The following is a 13,119-nucleotide window of genomic DNA, read 5'->3' on the forward strand; positions in this document are numbered from 1 at the left end:
AACATCAGCCCCTCGGGTGTTCCCTCTCCCCGTCTCTCCAGTTCTACAAATCTGGCGTCTCCGACTGCTCCTTGGGACTCTCTTCTCCCTCTGGCTTGTCTTGTTGGTTTTATACCCTAACTACTTCTGAAATTAGGCCTCCTGTTTCCATTTTTGGAGCTAGCACACTGTTCCAAGTCACCTTCATCTCTGAGAAACCAAAATGACTGCTGCTGGGTCTCCCAGCGTCACATCGGCCTGAACCTAGAACTCTGCTCAAAGGACGGCAACATTGCCCTGCTCCCGGATCCAGGCTCCCCGTGCGACCCACCGAGACCTGGCCTCGGCGGGGTCTCCTCTCTACACACTTCCTGCTTACCAGTCCCTCCAGAGATTAAACCCTGGAACCTGGTTACATCAGGCAGGGCTAACACTTCAGCTGTTGAATCCTGGAGAGGCCACTGGGAGTCTGGAGGAGGAGACAGGTCACTGGGGAGTGCTCATGGGGCTGAGGCAGTGGCTACATTTACCAAAGGGTACAAATGTATTTCAGTATTTTAATGACTGGCTGAACTCTAACACTGTACTTGGTGAGTTTTTGCCCGTGTAGCCCATACCGCTTATTCTGCCACACTGACTTTCATCTAGTTGCTGAAACTTTCTAAGCTCCCTCTAGTCAAGGAATATTCTCCCCCACCACCACCCCAACTCCTACTCATCCTTCAGGTTCCCATTGAAGGTTCCCCTCCTCAGGGAGGGCCTTCCTGACCCCTTCTGGGCTATGAGTTTCTTCTTTCATCCTCCAAAGAAAGTGTGTTTCCTCCTAGCCTTGTTTCTGATTTCACACGTGTTTTTGGCTTTGCTCAACACTCTGTTTCTACCTCGTGATGGTACACAGTAAGTGTGCACCATTATTTTTGTTGAAGGAGTAAAATGAGAATTGAATGAATAGATTGAACTTTTAATATTCGATGTTATTTGTTTTGCTGGGTATTTTCTTTCCTCGTTTTGTACCACTTGTTATCATTAATTTACAAATAATCGTTTATCTTTGCAGACAAACTGTGTCTCTGTCTAATTTGTTACCTGGAGGATCTGGTTCATTCCCACTCCACAGAGACCATTTTGCTCATTTGTAGTTCCTCAGACACCTGGTGCTCCATGACACCTGGGGCCGGCCATGAAGGAGGGTACAAGTGTTACCTGTGTGGACAAGAATCACACCAATGCAGTAAACAGTGGTGCAGACAAAGGCACAGTGTGCTGAGACCAGTGGAGTAAAATTAAGGAGCGGGCCACAGGGTTTCGTGTATGGAGTCCTGCTCTAGTTTCTGGGGCATGGAAGTGAAAAAAGATTGATTCCTTACCTCCAGGCTCTTTTTTCCCGTGGGGAAGGACACACTCTAATGAGATACATAAATGAGCAACAACATAGAGCAGGTCAAGTTTTGAGAAGAGAATGGAGTGATTTGTAGAAACCAGGGGAATCTACTGTAAGGAAAGTTCAGGGAAGTCTTCCTGGAGGAGGTGACATTTGAGCAGTGCCATGAAGGATGAGAAGGAGAATGCAGGCAGAGGAAATAGCCAAGTACAGATGGCCAGAGCTGAGAAGGAGCCAGCTGGTGACCCGGGGAAGAGGACCTCAGCCTCAGTTTTGCCATCTGTAAAATGGGAACAAGGGCACCTGCCAGCTGCTGAGGCTGTAGTTATCTTTGTCAATATTATGATGGCCATTTAGTTCAGGACTAGCTTTAACAGAGCTGATGCTTTCACCCAGTCGAGGCAACAGATTCATCCATTACATGTTCTGACTTCCCCTGGAGAATACGATTTACTCCTTCGAAGTGGTTATGACACTAGACCCTCACACACACATCCATACATGGGTGCCCACATACACAACACCCACAGGGATTTTGTCCTGTGACTGTAGGCCTCCAGCTCCCAGACTGCACCTTAGAGAGAGCGCAGATTTTGTCATTTCAGGCTTCAGGCTTCCAGCTCATTCCCCCTCCTTCCTTCCCAAGTCTATGGGAGGAGCCGGCTGTCAACAGCACAGAAGGAGGTGGGGGCGAGGCTGGGCAGTGGGGCGGGGCGGGGGGGGGGCGGGAACCAAGCCACCTGATCAGCATACAGATGCACCGTAGTCTCCTCCAAAGCTCATTTGCATCATTCCGCAGGGAGACCACAGCACCCTTTGCAGCAGGGGCTGGGGACTTAAAGGCAGCACGGAAGCCAAGCCACCAAAGCTGGGGTGCAGGGAAGGCATCGTGTCACCTGTGGGTTGGGAAGAAACAGGTGAATCCTGGGGGGAAGAGAAGCAGTAGGGAAGAGAAAGGCCCAAAGGAAAAGGAAAGTCCAAAAAAAAAAAAAAAAAAAAGAGGAGAACCACAGAGATGATTCCACCTCTTTTTAATCATGGGCTCTCTCCCAGGCTTGGCATCTAGACGAGTTTCCTGCTTCATGGGACTGTGGGGACTCTGCCCACAGCTGGTCTTTAGCCTGCTTTATCTCAGTTCATAGCAAGACCATTCTCTGAGCCTCTCCAGCCACAGCCGGGCTGTCATCCCTCACTTTTTTTTTTTTTTTTTAAGATTTTATTTATTTATTTGAGAGAGAGTGGCAAAGCACGAGAGGGAGGAGGGTCAGAGGGAGAAGCAGACTCCCCGCTGAGCGGACAGCCTGATGCAGGACTGGATCCTGGGGGTCCAGGAGCATGGCCGGAGCAGAAGGCAGACGCCTCACTGACTGAGCCACCCAGGCGCTCCTCACCCTTGACTTCTTTCCTCGTCTCCCATTCCACATTCATTCTGTCCATCAGGGAAGCCCGTTGGTTAGACTTTCCAAATATACCCAGAACGTGACCAGACCACCTCACCCCACTCCCACTGCATCACTTCTCTCCTGGGTCAGCGAAAGGATCTCCTTCCAGGTGCCCTCTCTCTACCGGTGCCCTGTACAGTCTGGTCTCAAGGCACCGCCAGAGTGACGCTGTTAAAGGTGTAGCAGGTGGGGCTGAATCCTCCCGTGGAGCTATGGAAGCCTAAGCCTCAGGACCCCTCCCTTGCAAAGCCATTTGCAGAGTTCTGGGAGGGGCGCTAGCAGCATCTTCATATAGTCACACAACTTTGTAAAATCTGCAAAAGTAAGAGTTTTAAGCTGCAGTTAGCTAAGACCCCTGTCCCTCTCCATCCCGATTTCTCTCCTTGCCTCTCCCTTCTGATGGGTAGCGGTAGAGTACCTGGGAGATTTGGGGGAATCTGGTAGAGTCAGGCTTTCATGAGTTGGGCATGCATTTTTATTTGATGGGGTGTATTTAATGTGATTCATAGTAACTTTCGTATATCGTAAATGTATTACTGGCTACTCCAATGTTGGAATGGTTTTCAAGAAGTCTTCTGCCACCCATGTTCCCAAACTGAGGTTGTATGGTGACATGAGCATGTTTTATGTGCCCCACCCAGAAGTGTGTGTGTATTGGGTGGTGTGTTAATTTCCTATTGCTACGTATCAAACGATCACAGTATCATGGCTTAAAACAGAAATGTACCCTCTCACAATTCTGGAGGTCAGAAGTCCGAAATCAATACCCCTGGGCCAAATCCAAAGCTCTAGGAGAGGAAACCATTCTTTGTCCCTTCCAGCTTCTGGTGGCTGTTGGTGTTCTTTGGCTCATGGTTACATAATTCTATTCTTTGCCTCCATGGTCACATTGCCTCCTCCTGTTCTGGGTGTGTTTAATCTCCCCTTGCCTCTTTCTTGTGAGGATGCTGGCCATGGCATTCACAGCTCACCCAGATAATCCAGGAAAATCTTCTCATCTCAGGATCCTTAACTTAATCACAATGTGGTCCGATGAGATACAAAAAGACCACTGTTGGACTTCCTGGCAAAGACTATGTGTTTTCCCCCTTGAAAACAGTAAAGAGTGAAAATTCATGATCAAGAACTTGTTTAGCCAGGACACCTAGGTGACTCAGTTGGTTAAGCATCTACCTTCCACTCAGGTAATGATTCTAAAGTCCTGGGATCAAGTCCCGCATCAGGCTCCTTGCTCAGCAGGGAGTCTGCTTCTCCCTTTGCCTGCTGTTCCCCCTGCTTGTGTGCTCTCTCTCCTTCCCTCCCTCTCTCTGTCTGACAAACAAATAAATAAAATCTTAAAAAAAAAAAAAAAAAAAGAACTAGTTTAGCCATGTAGGGCTCCTGCAAGAGGGAGCCAACTGAAGATTAAAGCCAACACAGAGGAAGGAAGGACCTGGAGAAGCAGAGAGAAATGGAGCCAGGGTTCTCATGACATGTTATGAGCTCTTGGACCACACATAGCCTGAAGCCCATCTCACCCACATCTGGTCTTTTCAGTTATGAGAGCCAGTAATTTCCTCTTTATTTTAAGATTGAGCTAGATGTTTTGTCACTCACATCAAAGGGTTCCCACTGATATTCACTTTAACCTCAATTCCTTACCTTAAAAAGGAAGCCAAATATTCTACAGAATTATGGTTAAAATTTAAATTAGATATCATATATAACATACGTGTTGGTTCCTGGTACCTGGAAATTCTCCTGTTGAATGATGACTGTTAATATTTAACAATTTATCATGGTAAGAACAAATGGAACTTATACCAAGCTGGTACGTTTGGGTTATAATTATTAAAATCTAAACCTTCCTAGAATCCAACACCTGTCTTCAATACTAGAGCTTTACAGTAAGAACGCCTTAAAGTGCAGGCCTGGCTTGGGTGTGACTACCTCCTCGAATGTCGAGCTCACTACCCATAAGGTTACCCTTTTCTTTCTGCTCTGGAACTGAGCTGAAACCTGTCTCTACAGCTCCATCCAGTGCCCCTGGCTCTGCTTGTTGTTGATGTTGGTTTTTTTGGGGGGGGGGGGGGGGGGGTTTGGAGGGGAGGGGCAGAAGGAGTCTACTGCTCTGTTCTACACTATTCCTGATTCTTCAGTAGATTCACCTTTGGAAATCTTGTGTGTTTTCAGTCTCTGCTGTGGTACTGCCTTGTCTCCTCAGGGCTTGAGGACCCCCCGGCTTCGGTAGGTGCCATGGGCGGTGTGGGAGGCACATAGGCAAATATCTACAGGGAAAGTCACTTGTGCACACACTTGCATGTGCATGCTTGTGCGCCCTCCCCTGAGGGATTTGGGTCTTCCCTGCCTGCGTTAGGGTCCAGGGACAGTCGACTGGCTTTCACACACAGTGCACATGTGGCTGATGTGCAATACAATTTCCAGGCATTGGAATTGTGTCTGGAGGTGCTTTTCTCATTGTCTGTTTTGGCAGCTTCGAATGAGATCCCCAGGGCCAAACTTGCCTGAGCAGACCCTCCGACAGCTAACTCCACTCGTGTGTGCACTGGGTGCCAGGGTCCTAGAATTCCCTACTACGTCCTGGGATCCATGTCTGAGGCTTATGGCTTCCATGTGTCTATTTATTGGGGCTCTTGTGCAGTGTGGGGTGGACTATGCCTTCCCCAAGTACCACACGGAGTAGGAGAGAGCAACCGCGTAGGATTGTGTAGAGGGGTACAGGAGAGGAGAAACCACTGGGGCAGAATCTGGCAGAGACAAGAGCAGAGTTGGTGTGGTCTTTGTGGCTGCTCCTTTATCTAATCACATAGTCAGTAATTGGTAAGTGTCTCAGGTGGTTGCAGGTGGGGCCTGCTCTGATCAGGAGTTCATGTTTCCTCTTGGCAGGGTAAGTCCAACACCTATTAATCAATCACCTTCCATGTTCCTGGCACAGGGCTGGGAGCTGGAGATGCGAGAGGAAGAGCAAGCCCGAGCCGCAGCAGGGCTGCAGTCAGCTGGAGGAAGTGCAGGAATCGCACAGTTGGGTGGAGTGGTGGTTAGGATGCTAGTGTGGGGTGAGGTGCTGGAGGATCCAGGGCAGTCTGGGAAGGCTTCTGGGAGGCAGTGATGTTGGCCCTGATTCCCGAAAGATGCACAGGAGTGTATGAAGTGAAGAGCATTTTGAAAAGCAGAGCAAACTGCCTGTGCCTGTGACACAGAGAGTATATTAGGAACTGAATGGTATTTCAAGCCCCCAGTCGTATGTTGACACCATAACCCCCAATATGATGGCATTTGGAGATGGGGCCTTTAAGGAGGTAATTAAAGTGCAATGGATCACAAGGATGAGGTCCTAATCCAGTATGACTGGGGTCCTTAAAAGAAGAGGAACAGACACCAGGGATGCATGTGCACAGAGGCCAAGACCACATGAAGATGCAGGGAGAAGAGGGCCATCTACCCAGGAGAGGAGCCTCAGGAGAAATCAGTCCTGGCTCCTTGGCCTTCGAGCCTCCAGAACTGTGAGAAAATCAGTATCAGTTGTGTAAGCTGCCCAGTCTGGGGCAGCCTTCACAGACTAACAGAGACTGTAAGTCTGGGGAGACCCAGTGAGGACAGAAAGAGATGGGGGTGGGGTGTCGGGGTACGGAATGTGGGGTCCCACGGACCCCACAGGTCTTTATTTCAAGAGCCATTGAAATACTAGTAGTGAGGTATAGAAATCAACACACAAGTAGACATTGGAGCTCACTTTGAGAAAGCCAGGGGATTTTGAATCTGCCCTTATTATGTTTGTCTCCTTCACACTGGAGTGTCAAGTCCGAAACAACAGAGACTCAGCTGTGCTCTTTGCTGCTGAGCCACACGGCCCAGAACCATGTCCAACAACCCAGTTGGTGCTTGACAACTACTCCAGGGGTGAATCATGGAGAGATTTGTGGGTAGACAGTGTATTCTGAGGTCCAGAGGGAAGGGAGATTTGTTCTGACTGGTTGGCTGGAGAAGGCTGGAGTTAGGAGCAATTATATAAATTGTGGGGTCCCGTGCAAAATGAAAATCCGAGGCTGCTTGTCCAAAAATGATCAGGAATTTCAAGCCAGTGTCAGCAGAGTATTCACTCAAACGTGGGTCCGTCTGAGCTAAGGGGCCTGTGTGACTGCACAGAGCACAGGTCCAGGAAGCCATCCCTGGTTGGAGCGCATCCTGGAAAGCTGCGTGGAGGAGGAGGCGGTATTTGAGGTAAATTAATTCTGGGCCTGGGGAGGGACTTTCTCAGAGAAAGGGATGGAATCGGCTAATAAGATCCCTGAGATAGTGGGCAGATACTTTCTTCTAGTGCTTAAAAAAAAAAAAAAAAAAAAAAAGTGTCTGAACCTCATTCCTCTGAGCTCTATTTTGGGGTGGGTCTCATTAATAACAGATGAACTCTGGCCCTAGGGACATCAGAGGTCATGTTTCATTCTCTTTAGGGCTTGATGAGCTATAAGGATCCCGCAGAATCTCAGCCCTAATTGAAATGGATTCTCTTCCATTTAGCTCCTTTGCTCCTTTGTAACTAAGCAAAGACCCGCAGCAAGGACAGCCTTGCTTGAACACGAACCCCCGGCACGGTGTCTGCCGAGGTCAACCCCTGTGCGGCGGGGCACCTGCTGAGCTGAGCTCCCGGTGTCGCACACCCGCCTCGTCCTAGTGGTGGCCCAGCAGAGACAGCACTGAGCGTCAGGAAGACGTGGCCTGGGGACGCTGCTGGCCGAGTATGGTCAGCTGCCCAGTGTGATGCAGGACCCAGCAAGGAGGTGGCCTTGTCACAGTGAACAGCACGTGTCCTACCCCAGGTGCTCCGGGCTGGGCAGGGCGGCTTCACTGGTAAGAGTTCCCTTGGATCCTAACCGAGTTTCCTTGGGCCACCGTAACAGCCACACACTTGGGGGCTTAAGACAACAGAAATTCAATGTTTCACTGTTCTGGAGGCTGAAAGTCGGATATCCAGATGTCTGTCAGCATGGCTGTGCTCCGTCTGAAGGCTGCAGGGAAGGATGTAGCTTTTGATGGTTGCCGGCCACACCGGTCGCTCTGTGGCTTGACATTCCTTCTATCTTGCCTCCCCTGTCATATGACATTCTCTCTCTGACGGTGTTCCCATTTCCCTCCTCTTATGAGGACGCAGTCATGGCATGAGGAGGCACCCTCTGTAGTATGACTTCATCTTAAACTTGACGACATCCACAAACACCCCATTTCTAGATAAGGTCACGTTCGCAGGTCCTACGGGTCAGGTCTTAATCATATATTTTGGGGAAACACAATTCAACTCACAACTCCTTACTGTCTTACTGTGCAAGACAGTAAGAGACATGAGTACCGGGACGCCTGGATGGCTGTCGGTTAAGCGTCTGCCTTCGGCTCAGGTCATGATCTTGGGGTTCTGCGATTGAACCCCACATCAGGCTCCCTGCTGAGCGGGGGGTCTGCCTCTGCCTTTGCCCGCTGCTCCCTGGCTTATGCTCTCTCTCTGACAAAGAAATAAATAAGATCTTACCAAGGGGAACAAAGAGAGACAGAGAGAGAGAGAGAATCATGAGTACCAACGCACAGAATGCCACCCTGCACAAATCATTTCTTTAAGCCCTCTTCCTGTTCCATTTGCTCGGCAGCTCTGTCAGGTAGTTTGGGAGGAAGCCTTAAGCCCATTTGACAGCCGGGAAAATTGAGTTGTAAAACATTTTAAGGGGCAGCAAGGGGCACATATAATATTTGGGTGGCGGGAGGTAAGAAGGGAGATGAAGTGGCTAACAGAACTGGAGACGTGAGGCAGGCCGCCACTCTGAAGACTGCGCCTGAGAAAGGTTTTAGGATCACATCCTTGTCTGTGGACCGCGTGGGCCACAACTTAGCATTTATTGGACGTTTCCCGTGTGGTGGGCACTGTGCTAAACCCTGTAACCAAATCCTTAGATTTAATCCTTATATCCGCCTGGTGCTGTGGGCATTGCGACTACTCCCTGGCCACAGGGAGGGACCTGAGTGAGACCCACGGTGGTAAATGGGGAAGCCGGGGTTCGCACCCAGGCAGTTGGAAGTCAAAGCTCATGCCCTGTCCCTGGGCCATTCTCATTGTTGGCGGGGCTGGAGGCAGGCGGAAGCTCAGAGTCCCACCAGATGGGGAGAGGAGCCCACTGTTGGGGAGGTGTCTGTCACACGTGTTGGAGAAGGTGAAGAATGGGGTACAGAGTGCCATAAGGGTCCAGCCTTGGGTTAGCAAACTTTTCCTGTTAAGGGCCAGATAGCAAATATCTCAGGTTTTGCAAGCCACATAGTCCGTCGCAAACTCCCCCACATAAAATGTGCAAATGAATGAGTGTAGCTGTGTTCCAATAAAACTTTACTGACACTGAAATTTGAATTTCATATGATTTTCATATGTTGTGAATACTGTTTTTATTCATTTCCTCCCACCCTCCATCCCGGGTCCTCTCCAGTCATTGAAAAATCCAAAAACCATCCTTAGCCTGAAGCTGTTCAAAACCAGGCAGCAGGCTGGATTTGGCCTGTGGGCTGTGCTTTGCAGGCCCCTGGAACAGACTCAAGCTGGTGCTTGTCTGCTGAACACGTGAGGGCTTTGCCCCATCAGAGGGTTTCAGAGGATACGGTCAAGGCAGGAAACTTCTCATTCAAACGGTGACAAGAGCAAAAGGGCCAAATGAGTCGTGTGATTTCTGAGAACTGCATTTCATATAGCAAACTCCTGAAAGTTCTGGCTTTCATGATGGCATCCTAAAAAATAAGAGACACTGAGGATCACATCCTTGTCTCTGGACCGCGTGGTTCTGCCTTAGGAACCCTGAGACAGGTGTGCAGATGAGTGGACCTTCCTAGAGGAACACCCGAGTTCCAGGCCCCTCCGGAGGCCTCCAGCGGCCGTGCATGGTGGAGGCAGGGTGGGGCTGGTCCTTGATCCAAGCCCAGTACCTCTTCACACCATTAGGTTTCAGATGGTGGCTAGGCCGTTGCTGGAGGCGGTGGTGATGGAGCCCAATCTCCTGTTCCTGGGGACGAGAAGGAAGGTGTGGGTGGAGGCAGCAACCGGGAGCAGCTGGGGGAACAGTGCAGTGTGTGTGTGTGGGGGGGCAGTTAAAGAGGCGCATGGTGTGGGTTTGTCAAGTGGGCGTAGCTGCAGGGTATGGATTGTAGCGCATCCCCGCTCATTTCCCAGACCCATGCAGATCCCCATCTTTTCTGGAGTGGCAGCAGGGTCCTGGAGCCCTTGCTAAGCCCTTTGCTGAGAAGAGGGTGGAAGAAGCTAGCTACTGCTTTCACATTCCAGTGCTGGCATTAACTAGCTGTGTGACCTTCGGCAAGTTTCAGAACCTCTCTGAGTCTCAGCTTCCTTGTATAACAAGATGGACTGGAACCCTCTGGTGGGAAGGTTGTTGGAAGGATGTCGATGGGATAGTGCGAAGCACCTGGCACACAGTAGGTCCTCTGTGAATGCTGGCTAAGGTGGTGATGTGCCACACATCTGCCAGGCTTGGGCGCAGCTATCATGCGTGTGAGGGGCGAGGGGGGAGGAGGAGGTTTACTTCATAAATTCCCTTTGAGATGCAAAATCCAGCCCAGCCGGCTGTCTTGGCCTCTCCTGCCCCCAACCCCATCCCTTCCTGGGGCAGGCAGAAGGAACTCATCAGACATTCGAAGGCGGGAACTGCACATTTTCAACAATGGAGACAAAAAGAAAAAAAACAACCCACGAAATTAAATCCAGCAATTAAGTTCTAATTGCGCAATTACTTCACCCTGTGGCTCTGTGCCAAGGTTGGGAGTCTAGCTCCCACAAATGGTGTTTTTGTGCAAATTTGGGGAGGGGGAGGTGAGGGACAGGGGGCTAAGGAGGTGATATCCGGGGACAGGGAAACAAAGGCATTTATAAATTAAGGCATCATGCCAATGACATGATGCCCATGTTCTAACTGTCGGGGTATACAGTGTGGGGTGGGCTGCGGAACCCAAGGGTCTTTTCAGAGCTGACGTCTGTGAATACAGTGAGCTCTGGGCCTTCTTTAAGCAATTCTCACTTTGCAGAAGTCTTGTCTTCTAGTGAGATCCTGGCCCTGTGGACCTGGGGACGGCACTGTTCTATTCACACCTGGGATGAAGCCTTTCTCTTCCTGGGGTGGGGTCCTCTGGTCACACCTGGGGTGAGGGTCCTTCTCTGTTCATACTTGGGAGAAGGACCTTTTTTGTTCATACCTGGGTGAGGGTTCTTCTTTGTTAACACCTGGGGTGGGGCCCTTCTCTGTTCACACCTGGGTGAGGGTCCTTCTCTGTCATACCTGGGGCGGGGCCCTTCTCTGCAGGTAGGGAGTTTCAGGGTCTTGTGGTTGACTCTGGGGCAAGGAGCCATGGCAGTGCCTAGGCCAGGTCACCCTGTAAGGCTTCTAGAGAGCCAGAAGGGGTTTGTGGGGGTCAGTCTGCCAGGTAGATCTATACCTGTACCCAGAGAAGATGTGGGTGAAAGTGAATCTGCTGCTTCAATCCGTGGGTCCCATGGGCTACTCCTCTGCCTCTCACTCACTCGTTTACCTGTGCTCTCTCTCCCCAATTCTTCAGCTAACTTTTATGGGGCATCCTGGTATGCAGAAGGTGTTCTGCAAGCAAAGACATACTGTGGATCCTGCCCTCAAGGAGGAGGGAGTTCAGACATGTCCTGGTATTTGTCGAGCACCTGCTGTCTTCGCTTGGGCCACGGCAGTAAAATGCCATAGACTGGGGAGTTCAACAACAGAATTTATTTCTCTGTTCTGCAGGCTGGGAAGTCCGAGATCAAGGTATGGTCGGATTTGGTTCCTAGCCAAGAGTCTCCTCCTGGCTTGCAGGGAGCTGCCTGTTTGCTGTGTCCTTGCACAGAGGCCAGCGAGTGAGCAAGGGGTCCGGTGTGTGTTCTTAAAAGGACACTGATCCCATTAGACCAAGGCCCCATCCTCATGACCCCATCTAACCCTCATCACGTCGCAGGTGCCCCACCTGCAAACCCCATCACACTGGGGGTTAGGGCTTCAGCATATAAATCTGGAGGAGACGCAAACGTTCAGTCCACTGTTCCCACTATGCGCCACCCTTGGTGCTTTGCGCAGGTAGTTGCTAAACCTTCTATTATCCCTCTGAGGTACAGATCACTATCACTTCCATTCTGCAGAGGAGGAAAGGGGTATTTAGGAAAGGCGAAGACGCTCCCCTCCTTAAGGTCCTAGCGTCAGTCAGTCTGTGGGATCTGAGCCCGGAACCCAGCTAAGTTTTGATTTAGAAGTCTGTGACCTTTTCACGACCTTCAGGTAGAAGGTGATACACGTGTTGCTGGAGAGATGAAGTCACTCAGTGCCCGATGAACACAGACACAAACAAACGCGTGTCCCAGCTCTCCCCCTCCTTCCAGCAGAAGAGGGCAAGGCAACGTGAAGAAAACCGGGGAGGGTGGCAGGTGAGACCCCTGGGCGGAGCAGCTGCCACGGGCGCACGGGGTGTCCTGGGCTTGCACCAGCTGGGCTCCCGCCACCTCACACACCATGCCAAAATCACGCTCCGGTGGATTGCCAGAGATGAAGGATTGCTCGGGAGGGAAATTCCAGATTATATGTTGCAGCCAACACACAAGCTCCGGAACTCCAGCTATAAAATAAATCAAATGCAGGCGTAAGAACTGCCTGCACCACTCAGAGGAACCTTCCAGATCAGAGCCACAGAAGGGAAGTGGAGTGAGGGAAGTGAGCCTCTGAGCCTCTCCGGGGGTCTTCTGGCTGCCCTTCCTCTTGCAGCCTGATCTGCTGCTGCCGCTTCGGCAGAGGCAGCTGATGCTCAGCCCCGGGACACCGCGTCCCCACCTCTGGCCCATCCTCCTCCTCCCAGAAGCTCTTCCTCTGCTTGTCCCCCTGGCAAGCTTGTGCTTCAAGGGTCTGCTCGAGAATCACCTCCCTTGGAAAGACTTCCTCAGCCACATCCTTCCCCCAGACCATTTGCTGCCTCTTTTCCTATGATCAGCCGGAGGCACAGCGGTGAGCAGGATCTGGAGCAACCCCCAGCTCGGCTACTTTCTCAGTGACCTCGGGCCTGGGACCTCCCTTCTCTGAGGCTCAGTGTCCTTCTCTGTGAGCTGGAGGTAATTCTGAGACCTCACGGCCATTTTTCTGCATGGAATACCTTTACCAAAAAAAAAAAAAAAAAAAAAAAAAAAAAAAAAAAAGTTTCCCCCCCCGAGAAAAAACAAAAAAAGGGCGAAAAAACAAAAAAGGGGGCGGGAGACACGTGGGAGGCGCACGACGGCAGGCACCCAAACACAAACCC

This window comes from Mustela nigripes, chromosome 3, assembly GCF_022355385.1.
Source record: "Mustela nigripes isolate SB6536 chromosome 3, MUSNIG.SB6536, whole genome shotgun sequence".
NCBI lineage: Eukaryota > Metazoa > Chordata > Mammalia > Carnivora > Mustelidae > Mustela > Mustela nigripes.